General features: G+C 48.9%; 1 long non-coding RNA gene across 3 annotated transcripts in view; it reads right to left on the reverse strand.

Moving 5' to 3' along the window:
• Positions 1–12,205, reverse strand: part of LOC137217207 (uncharacterized) — an 81,625-nt gene that overhangs the window by 56,770 nt on the left and 12,650 nt on the right. The gene's annotated exons all lie outside the window — the stretch shown is intronic.

Genomic DNA, 12,205 nt, shown 5'->3' on the forward strand with positions numbered 1-12,205 from the left:
TGTAGTATCTCCTCCTTGATCTCATAATGAATTTCAGAATAATGCTTGAGGTACTGCTTCAAAAATTATATTTTGTTTCCTAAAGTCCCTTCCCGCTCTCAAAAAAAGAAATATGTACAAACTCTACTGCTTCACGATGTTTGAAATCATTGATACACGTCATCATCATCAATAACAAATGTTTATGAAGTACCTACTATGTGCCTGGGGAATAGAAAAACCAAGAGGTTCCTGCCAGCAAGGGGTTATACTCTCTCTATTCAAGGAAATATGACATACAGTCAAGCATATAAAGGTAGGGACTTCCCTGGAGGTCCATTGGTTAAGACTCCGCACTTCCACTACAGGGGACACAGGTTCGATCCCTGGTCGGGGAACTAACATCCTGTATGCTGCCTGGTAAGGCAAAAAAAAAAAAAGAAAAAAGAAAAAAGAAAAAAGGATAAAAAGGCAAATAGGTAGGCAGGTAATTGTGGCCAAAACTACAGGTTGCTTATCCAAGGGTCCGTTCTCTCCTTCTATGCCCTCAAGGTCACTGCATCTTCCTCGATGGCCAAGCCCAAATTTTGTTCTGGTGTTCATCCTGCAGTGTGATCAGGGAAGGGGACCCTCTCGCATTCTTAGGGGGTGAGTTATGCTTGATCCAAGCCAACCATGATGACCTCATATTCTTTACCAAAGATTGGTGGAGCACAGCCTTGTGACCCAGTCCTAGACAATGAGACTGGAAGTAGAATGCACTACCCACAGAAAAGGAGGTGTCAGTTTCTTTAAACTGAACCTGTGATGTCTGGAATTGCTTTAGTCATCTTTACACCATGAGGATCGTCACCTCCAACAAGCAGAGGGTAGTGGAGCAGAGAGATGCTACCCCCGCCCCCAGCCCACCCCCCAAAGTGAACCTGCCTCAGGAGCTCTCTTGTGAGACGCAGTCCCATTTTGTGAAGCCACTCTTAGCTGGGTCTTCCGTTCGTCGCAGCTGAAGGCACCCTGTCCGAAGCAATGGCCATGTATGCTGGCTGCGTCACATACGTTAGCTCACTGCTGTCCATCTGCCTGCGAGGAAGACGTTATCAAGCCCATTTTAGGGATGAAGCAATGGAGTCTGAGAGGTTAATACCACATCCAACGTCACACTGGTGGAGCCCTATTTTAAGCACCATCAGTGCTCAATAAAGGTTCAATGGCGGGGGGATCCATGGCCCAGCATGGGGTGCAGCTGAGTGGCTGAAGGGCACAGCCACTTGGTGGCCGGGAAACACAATCGTCTGTGGGACGCACCCTGTCCCAACCTTCAGACGATTCCTAGACCCTCCAGCCTAAGCATCTCCCAATTCATGCCAAACAACAGTTTTCTGGGTCTCACTGAAAAGCCTCTAATGGAAATCCAGGGTGAAGACTACCCTTCTGACCTGGAAGTCCTTCCTAAGATCTGACCTCAGACTCCCCCGTGGGAGAGCACAAGACAGCCCTGCCCTCTTCCTTCTCTTTAGCAGGAAGGAGAAACTGTGGCCTTGGATTCAGCACCCCGCCCTCCAGGCAAAGCCGCGACTGTGAAAAGAAATCTCTTTGGAGACAAAGACTGCCGGCTCCCTGCGGCTGTCAGCACCGAAAGTCCGGGAGCTCCGTTTCCAGCGTCCTTCACACTCCTTAGCCAAATGGAGAGCCCGCACAGCAAAGCGATGCTCGTGCTTTCCCTTTCTTTTGTTCAGCGTCCATTACAGGACGGTGATGACTGCTCAGCGGGCACACTTCTCTCTGGCTCGCCACCCAGCTCCGAAGCTGGGACTCGAGGGCTGTCCTTCACCCGGCGCCTCACCGCAGCCCATCCCAGCCAGCTTCCCGAGGGCGGTGTTCTAGGCGAGGAAAATTGCCCCCGAGATTGCTTAAGGCCCCTGGGGAAATGACAAGGAGAAATTAATCTTCCATTGCTAATCTTCCTACACGGCTGGATCAGAACTGTTGCCTGCAGGAGATCGTCGCCTGGCTCCCGCGGGGGCCCCGGATCCGTCCACACTGCCGATGGGCAGGGGGCAAGGCAGAGGAGGTCAGAAGGAGGCCCGGGGTGTGGTTCTCACACACCTTGCCCTGTGTCCCCCTGCCAGAATTCTCCACCGGTTTGAACCCAATCACTGATATGTGACCTTGATTGTCTGCCTACACTTAACCCTCCAGGTGCACAGGATCTGGACCCCGTTCCAGCCTCCACTTAGGGGCGCTCCGTCTGGGCTTCAGCAGCCCACCCCCTTCACACCCCAAGGCCTGGACCTGGGCCAGGCCCTCTGACTGGAGTCCTTATTTGTCACAGGTGTAATGACTTTCATGTCCTTGTCCCTGGCAGACCATGAGGACAGGTGCCTTATCTAATTTGCCACTGTACCTCCAGCACCTAACACGGCGCCTGGTATGTACTGAATACTCATAAATAGGTGTTGGGTAAAGGAAACTGTTCCTGGAGCTTCGAATGTGCAAAGCACTGCCTTGGGCACTGTGAATGAACACATAACTTTCATCATCATCATCATCATCACGGCTAATTCACTTAATTTGCACCAATGGCACCAAGGATTAGGTACAATGATTCTCTCCATTTTACGGAGGAAGAAACTGAGGCACACACACGTTAAGTACCTTGCTCGATGCAGGTCATCCATTCCAGAACATATGTTCGTGGACCCCTATGCGATCACGCCTCCTGAACTATAGGCCCTCTTGGGAGGTTCCATTGCCTCCAACTAGACTGGGCCCCGTTTTAGGACAGGACAGGCCTTCCATCTCCTTGGTATTTTCCCCTAGCCCGGAGCAATCCAGGCTCTCAGTTAGTGCCAGTGAACAACTGTACGCGATTCAGTCCAAAGAAATCCCAAGGCTAGTTTTCACGGGCTTGCTTTCTAAGACAAAACGAGACAGAAAGTAAAGAAGAAATGTAAATGACAGGGGAATCAGGGAATTGTCCCCCTAATTGGATAGATTCTTATCCTTTCGCTTCCGACCTTGCTCTCTCTGTAAATCTGAAGTAAGAAAGAAGGAAACAGAGGCTGGAAGGTGAGTGACGCAGGTCAGAGACTTGCCTGTGGTCTCCGAGGCCACCTGCATTCCTCAACCTTTAAGCCTGAGAATTCCCAAGAGGAGCCTCGTCCATCCCGCTTGGGAGAAGCCGTGGGATTTGGAGAGAGGCAAGAACAGGAGTGGGAGTTGGCGGGGCAGGGGCGGCTGTGCTGCTCCAACATTTGCCAGCCTGCTGCAGAGCAGCTTGACTCACCGGCTCCACGACTTGAAAATCTAGGTTGCAGCCACCACTGACCTTGGCACCCTGAGCAACTGTTATCAGTTAGGTCTGCATTAGGGTGCAAGTAACCAAGCACTCCGTGAACGGCGTCCTCAACAAACCCGGGGGTTATATTCCTTACAAAAGAAGAAGTCTAGAATTAGCTGTCTATAGATGTGAGCTCGGTGACTTAATACATAAGGGACACCAGCGTTTCTGTTATCCTCTTGGCCTTCCCTTCTGGCCTCAAGACAGCTGCGGCAGCTCTAAAAGCGTGTTCATGGTCAAGGCAGGAAGGTGGGGGAGGTATTCCAGCACCAAAAATATCTGTTCCTTTTATAAAGAAGTGAAAGCTTTCCAAGAAAGTTTCCAAAAGACTTTGGCTTATGAGCCAATACCTGGCAGTGGGTCACGTGGCCACCTATAATTGTGCCCTTTCGCCTTACGTATCGGGGAAGGGGGTCGGGAATGGAGAGCTGGCCGAGGTTCCCCCCAAAGCAGAGCCTGAGATGAGAATTTGGGTGCAGGTCGCTTATTGGGAAGGTGACCCCGGGAAGCACGGTGAGGGAGTGGGGAGGTGAGATAAAGAGGAGAGCGTATTCAGGGGGTGTTGATGAGCAAGTTACCACTGAGGGCAGCTGCTCCACCCCACCCGGGAGCCCCTGAGAGGCCATGTGGGGCACACATGAGAACACATCCCCCGTTCCAAACACCCAACTTGGGGTAGCAGGGTTGAGAATTTCCCCAGGATGCTAACTCCATGGCATTTCCAGGTTGCATGCTTCCAGCAAGATCCCTGATGCCAAAGAAAGTCCATAGGCTGAGAAGAAAAGAGAGACGAGCCCTGCAGGCTTTCTAGAAAGAGCTCAGCGTACCTGCAGGTGAACTCAGAGGCGGGCTGAGGGGATGCGGAGATGGGCATCAATAGTGATGGGCTGAGGGGAGGCGGAGATGGGCATCAGTTTTGCCAGAGTGACTCATTGGTATCCCCTGCTGTCCCTCCTTAACTGCACACCTCAGGGCCCAGTGCTTGGTGACCATGCCAGGGGCCCTCCCTTCAGCCCTCTCCCTGCTGGGTCCTTCTCTATATCCATCCTCTCCCCTCCACCACCTACCCTCAGATTGGCCCTTTGGTACTCCAGAAAGAGTGTGATGAACTTACACCAATATTGTAACAATATCTCAATAACCACAGTGTACACGAGGCTCCTTAGAGTTCACCATGAACCTTTACACGCATTATATTGTTAAAAACTCACAACGTTGCCTAGCAAGGAATCTGAGACTCAGAGAAGTTAAGTAATTTGCCCAGGGACACTCAGCTAATACACTGACCAAACTGGGTACCTTCTAAATGCTAATACTCCAAATATTAAGCTATTCCTACCTTGCCACATGCCTTCTGTTTTCCTGTCGTGAGTAGGCGCTCAATAAATATTTGTGTTGAATGGACTTTTGCACCAAAAAAAAAATTGCTAATTGTGGGAACTGTAGACATCAAAGAGTCCGTTCGGAAACGTGTTCTAGAATAAAATCCAAACTACTGATCCTAGCCAACATGGCCCCGCATGGTCTGGTAGTTACCCGCCTTTCCTTTCATCTCATCTCTCTCCTCCTGTCTACCTGCCCTCACTTCCACAGGTCACACCCTTCACTAATTACACTCCTGTACCTCGAATAGGCCATGCTCTTTCCTGCCTCTGAGCCTCTGTTTTTGCTGTTCCCTCTGCCTAAAATACTCTTCCCCTGGTTCTATCATTGCTGACTCTGACTCACCCTGAAGCGCTCAGGTTAAATGCTTCCTCTGTTGTCAAGATAGGAGTTCTCCTGAAAAACCCGTTCTTTTCTCCCTTGAGAAAAAAACTTCCAGTTTTTCACTGAACCCACGGTTTGACAGAATAAGGTCTACATTTCCCAGTTAGATGTGGCCATGTGACAAAGTTCTGGCCAATAAGGGGTAAAATGAAACGGTGGATACAATTTACAATAAATGCCCTGAATGTGGAGTCTGCCCTCAGAAGAGTAGCTGCCTCTTCCCTGCCGGCTGCAATGGGCACCAGAAGGCTGGGGCTCAAGCAGAGGAGACCAGGGATGGTTGGAAGCTACACGGAGAAGCCTCACATCCAACGTGGTGCCGGAGCCGCAGGGCAGCTACAGCCCAGGAGGCCTGGAGGCCAACAGCGTCCTCAAGCATGAGGAAATAGAGCTGTATAAATGTTTCCATCCCCAAGATGGGCACAGACGTGGTTGTGAGGCTGGAACACCAAGAGGCCTCTGGGTAGCGGTGAGGGAACTAGAGTGGACTTAATGAACCAGAGATGGTGGCAGCTCTAAAAAGATCAACGGCCAATGCATGGAGAAGAGAGGGTGTAGCAGACCGTAGTTGGAGAGTGGCCTCTACAACACTTATGAATTCACATGCTCTTCTAGTATGTGCCATTTCCCCCCTCAAGAGGTGGAGTCTTCCTCTCCACCTCTCGAAGTTCAGCGGGCTTTTGTGACCACCTTGACAAACGGAATGTGACGAAGTGATACCACACGATTTTTAAGGACTAGGTCATGAAGGGCAAATTGGCACACCCCTCCCCTCTCTCTTCATTTACCCTTAGAACCCAGCTGCCATGTTGTGAGGAAACCCAGACCACAGGCAGAGGCCACGTGTAGGCGTTCCATCTGACAGCCCCAGATGAGGTCCCAGATGAGGTCCCAGATGGCAGCCACCGTCTGAGGGGGCCTCGGAGAGATTCCAACCCCCAGCCTTCAAGCTACCCCAGCTGACACCAAATATCTGCGAAGCCCTGCTCAAATTGCAGATTTTACAGGAAAAATAAATATTGTGTTCGTTGTAAGTTTTGGAGTGGTTTCGTATGCAGCTGGAGATGAATAACACAATTGGGCAGAAGTCAGCGAGTACCAATGGTGGCCTGTGGGCCCCTTCCTCAGGCCGGGACCAGGGGTCAGCCCTTGATTACCCCTGGGAGAAGGGAAGGAGGATGTGAGGACGAGGGAGTGCCACATTCACCCTGAGAGGGACCACCTTTAAACAGGAAGTGCTGAGCTGGGTTGAATTGGCACGCTGACAGTATTCACCATCAGTGGAAACGAGAGCTCAAGAGCAAAGGTAATTCTAGTTCATGCTGGCGCTTGAGCTTCCCTGGTGGCGCAGTGGTTAAGAATCCGCCTGCACTGGCAGGGGAAACGGGTTCGATCCCTGGTCCGGGAAGATCCCACAGGCCGTGGAGCAACTAAGCCCGTGCGCCACAACTACTGAGCCTGCCCTCTAGAGCCCGCGAGCCACAACTACTGAGCCCACGTGCCACAACTACGGAGCCCGCGCACCTACAGCCCGTGCTCCGCAACAAGAAAAGCCACCGCCGTGAGAAGCCCGCGCACCGCAACGAAGAGTAGCCCCTGCTCGCCACAACTAGAGAAAGCCCTCACGCAGCAACAAAGACCCAACGCAGCCAAAAATAAATAATTTTTTAAAAATACATAAATAAAAAATTCTGGCATTTTATTACCAATAAAGCAGAATTCCTTCGCCCTGCCCTGCCCTCCTCTCCCATCCTTACCCCACACACACACTAGTATGGATGTTTGCTTTTAAAAACGCATGTTAATAAAAATTTAGAGGCTGCAAAAAAAGAATGAAAAAGGAAAATAAAGAGCATTAGTGTCTGCACACCAGACTTTGTGACCAAGCAAAAATTCCTACCCACTTTACAATCTGGGGCTGGGTGCTTCCAACCACAACTCTGATTCTAGCCCCCGAGCAGACACTAAATTCACACATACAAAGACTAAGGCTGCACTGTCCCTTCCAGCAGGCAATCGTGATTCAGCGGTATCAAGTCATGGTTCCTGGAACCAAGTGGGTCTCTGCTAAGTTCATTCCTCTGCCAGCCCAGCCCACCTGAGGCTTCTGGCAACGGGAGAGATGGGGAAAGATTCGTGCTGGGTGGAGAGCCCCACCCCAGCTCCATTCTTGGTGGCGGTAGGGAGCACTTTGTGGCCAAGCTGCAGCCCCACCTGTCTGCAGCCTCTCTTCTTGGCCTCTGCACAGAGGGCCACATGCTGGCCCAGTGGCTTTGTGGACAATCCAGGCAGAAGGCGGTGGGATGGGCCAGATGTGCCTCCAGGCAACCCCCACCTTCCAGTTAGGAGACAGACGTTTTATGAATTAATAGTTTGGGGAAGGCAATCTTGCTGCAAGTACGCCCATGGTAATATCTACATCTTAAGTTTTTACAAAATACATCTTTTTTACTTTGAGATACCTGAAACAGCTCTCCGTCCCCAAACATGCCTTTGGAACTCTTTGGTTTCCTCTGTGCACTAGCCGAGCAGCGCCGTATTTTTTTCTTCCTCCCACAAAGTAGGTGCACATTCTCTGGAATAACACATGGTTGCCATTAATGCTCGTGATGTTTGGGGTCTGGTGTAAACCCACATTTTATCCATTGAACTATTTCTTTTTTCCAAAATAGTGAAAAGAAGTACAAAACACAAAAGCAATTACACGACTTAACTTTCCATCTCTGTCAAGCTGTGATTAAAAGTGGAAAATAATACTAGCACTTAGGTTTCTTTCTCGAAAGGCAAGAAGAAAAGGCAATTTGTCGCGATGGTTGTTTTTTCAATGCCATAAACTAGCAGTAAAGAGAAGTGGAGAGAATGATGGGGGTGCCTGAGAGCACAGGAGCTAAAACGAAAGGCCTTTTTCATGTGGGACAAGGGTTTGATGAGCACCCAGGTCCTAGAGCAATGGGAGATGTTCCCCATCGTGTAGCTTGGGATAGTCGTTTAGCGTCTGATGGCTCATTCTGCGCTGGTAGAGTCCAAGAGAGATTCACTGTCATCTCGTGATTTATAATAAGAAACACAGATCTGGTCTGGTCCCCTTCTGGCACAGAGCTCCTAAAACCCTTGGAATTTCTTAAGTGCTGAGAGTGATAAAAGGTGTCTTTTGTTATGTTAACGAGATGACTTTTGGACACCTCATTAAGGATGGGAGCTGGTCACCAGAGGAACCAACCCTGTGATTAGCAGGTTGGAACTTTCATTCCCACCCCCTGATCTCCTGGGAGGGAAGAGGGGAGGGAGGTTGAATCAGTCGTTGATGGCCAATGATTTAATCAATCGTGCCTGTGTAACGAAGCCTCCATAAACACCCAAAAAGACAGGGTTTCGAGAGCTTCCAGGTTGGTGCACTCGTGGAGACGTGGGGGGAGTGGTGAGCCCAGAGAGGGCATGGAAGCTCTGTGCCCTTTCCCCACACCTTGCCCTATGCATCAATTCCATCGGGCTGTTCCTGAGTTGTAGCCTTTTATCATAAACCAGTGATCTCGTGAGTAAAATGTTTCTCTGAGTCCTGTGAGCTGCTCTAGCAAATTAATTGAACCCAAGAAGGAGGTCGTGGGAACCTCTGATTTATAGCCAGTAGGTCAGAGGCACAGGTGACAACCTGGACTTGCAATTGGCATCTGAGGCAGAGGGCAGTCTTGTGGGACTGAGCCCTTAACCTGTGGGATCTGACGCTGTCTCCAGGTAGATGGTGTCAGAATTGAGTTGAACTGTAGGACACCCAGCTGGTGTCCCAGGCACTGCTTGTTGTTGGAGCAGGTAGGGGGGGACCCCTCTCCCTCCATGCATTGGAATTGGAATCTGGGCACTTTCACTCACCAAGAGTCTATACCAGTGAGGAGGACGAACTGGCTCCGGGTTCACCACCAAGCCTGTATGATCTCCCCTGGATTCCCTGAAGATTTTTAAAAACAAGCTTGGAGAGGTCCTCCCACGGCCATTTAGCCCTACTCTACCTACTTTCATCTGTCCTGGTTTGCATCTGTTGCCCTGGCCACAGTTTAGGCCCTCTGAGGTCTCCCACGTGCCCATGATCCTTGGGAAAGTGGTAAAGGAACATCCTGGTAAAAGTAAAGAGGCTTATATGATTCTGTATCACACAGGACTGCATTCAGCTGCCCATAAGAGAAACGCAACAACTGTGGCTGTTGGCTTAATGGTAAAGGCACTGATTTATCTCAGGCAGTAAGAAGTCGGGGTAATAGAGTCCAGGTCTGGAAGGGTGGCCCACGAAGGCCAAGAAGAAGCCTGCCCGTCTCCCCCTCCTCGGAACGTGGCAATGACGCGTGCATCTCCAGCCCCAGCCCCTCACTCCAGCCAAAGGAGAAAGCAGCAGAAGAGGCAATGATAGGTGACTTCTGACTGTGTCCCACTGGCTGGACTGGAGTCACACGGCCACCTCTCCTGCACAGATGTCTGGGAAAGCGCGTTATTGAATGTAGGGCCTTGCTCTAAAGGACTGTCAGCAAGAGGAGAGTTGAAATGGGTGTTTAGGGACCCAACAACCTACCATACCTGCCCTGGTCTCTTTGGGACTGATGGTTCCTTTCTGTCTTTCTTTTTTAAATGAGATGTAATTGACATAAAACAGTATATTCGTTTCAGGTATACAACAGAATGATTCCGTATTTGTATATATTGCGAAACGATCAGTACGATGTAAGTCTAGTTAACATTCATTACCATACATAGTTACACAATTTTGTGTGTGTGGTGAAAACTTTTAAGGTCTATTCTCTTAGCAACTTTCAAATACTGCAATGCACTATTCTTAACTATTATTAATGTATAGCATAGTCACCATGCTATACATTGCATTCCTATGACTTACTTATTTTATAGCTGCAAGTTTGTACCTTTTGAGCCCCTTCACCCATTTCACCCACACCCCCATCCCCTGCCTCTGGCAACCACCAATCTGTTCTCTATGAATTCTGTTTGGTTTGGTTTGGTTTTGTAGATTCCACATATAAGTGAGATCATACAGTATTTGCCTTTCTCTGTCTGACTTATCTTACTTAGCACGATGCCCTCAAGGTCCATTCATGTTGTCACATATGGCAAGATTCCCTTCTTTTTTTTAATAGCTGAATAATATTCATATATACATATATATATACCCCACCTTCTTTAATGATGGTGTAGCTTCTGTCTACACTTTGCTTCAGTCAACAGGCTGGACCATGTGCAATTCAGAAATAGATCCTAACCAAACTCCCCAGGGTGTTTCTTAAGTCTTATTTTACTACTGACATAGGGTTGAAAACCAAAAAGGTGGTGTTCGTTTTGTTGTTTGAGGGGCAGGAGTAGGAGGGAAGTATCCTATCAAATATAGAGGGGCTGAGAAACGCTTATACAGAATCTCCACACCTCTGCCAATCTCAATTCTCATAGTAAGGTTATTCAGCATCCGAAGAATTGCTGAGCTAATTAACCTGTAGAGTAGTAAAAACTGCTTTCCGTGATAAGACATAGAAATCCCCATGGAAACTGGCTTACATACTTATTGGGGAATGTACTGGTTCACATAACCTTAGAGTCCAGAGTTAGATCTGGCTTCAGGAAAGCCCTGACCCAGCAGCACCATGATATCTCCAGTGGCATGGTACCCCCTCCCCCATTTCACTGTTCTACCTTCCAAGGCACAGGTTTCTTCCTTAGGTTTGCTCCCCAAGGCAGACACCATTGATGCCCCACTCCTTACGCCCTGGGCCTGCCTGAGTTCGCGGGCAGCTACGTGAGACAATTCACTGTACTCTGACAACTTCCTTCCTCCAGCATCCACGTATCTTTGATGCTCTGCCTGGATACCTTCTCCTACAACAGGGGAGCTGATGCTACTGCAGGCTGGGAATTGATACTGGGGAGACACCGCCTTTCTCCGCAGCTACATACATATGTGGCTTGCGTTATATTTCTATTGGACAGTGCTGCTATAGATTCTGTGCAAAGTACAGCCTGTGCACCAAATCTGGCCCACTACCTGTTTTTATAAATAAAGTTTTATTGGAACCCAGCCACACCCATTTGCTTATATATCGTCTGTGGTTGCTTTGGCTGCAAGGGCAGAGTTGAGTAGTCACAACAGAAACTGTCTGGCCTGCAAAGCCTGAAACTTTTCTTCTCTGGCCTGTCACAAAAAAAGTTTGCCGATCCCTGATAGAGGATATTGACCCTAAGGATATTTCTAGGCTGCAAAAATATTACTGGCTTTCAGGAAAGAAGAAAGGTTTGGTTATTTTTGGAATATATGAAAAATACATATTTAATATGTGTGTGTGCACATCACGTGCGACTGGTGTGTGTGTGTGTATTTTGGGGTGGAAAAGGGAAAGACGGAAGCCATGTGGAAATTAATGCAGACAGCAATGTGGACCCTTCAGCAGAACATTGAAGTCCCTGCTTCCAAGTGATGACTGACCTGACGTAAATTTTGACTAAAGTGAAAAGCGTTTCTAACACACTCTTAACAACTTGCCAGAGAAGTACAAAAAAAAAAAATTCTTATTAGGCTCAGCGTGGCAAAGTAACTTGCTCAAAGTCACACAGCTTGTGGTCTCCGATCTTCTTTTAAAGGAAACTATCTTAAACCTCCCCTTCTCCCCCCAAAAAAGGTTACCAAATAAAGTAAAGGTGACAGAATATAGCTATTATTTCAGTCTGCCCAGAACACATTCTCATACCCCTTCTGCTGAGACCACCCCTACCACCTTTGATGAATCACTCTAGCCCTAGGCGTCTGGTATGTGGCCGTAATAACATCCCTGCCTACGCCCCCAGGAATGAACACATAAAGTAGGCTAGAGCTACTCTACTTCCTCCCGGACAGAGCAGTTGGCTCAAGAGGTAGGCATGTGACCCAAGCCTGGCCAATTGGAGACCTTTCCCAGAATTTTCTAAAGAGTGGTAGCTGTAAGAGTGTAATCCTGGGCTCTGTATTCCACTTACAATCGCTATGGAACAAATTATGTCAAAGCATAGTGGCATGAAAGAACCATTTATCATGCTCACAGATTCTGTGGATCAGGAATTTGGACAGGGCACCATGGGGAGGACTTGTTCCTGTTCCCCAAT

The sequence above is a fragment of the Pseudorca crassidens genome, chromosome X (assembly GCF_039906515.1).
Source record: "Pseudorca crassidens isolate mPseCra1 chromosome X, mPseCra1.hap1, whole genome shotgun sequence".
NCBI lineage: Eukaryota > Metazoa > Chordata > Mammalia > Artiodactyla > Delphinidae > Pseudorca > Pseudorca crassidens.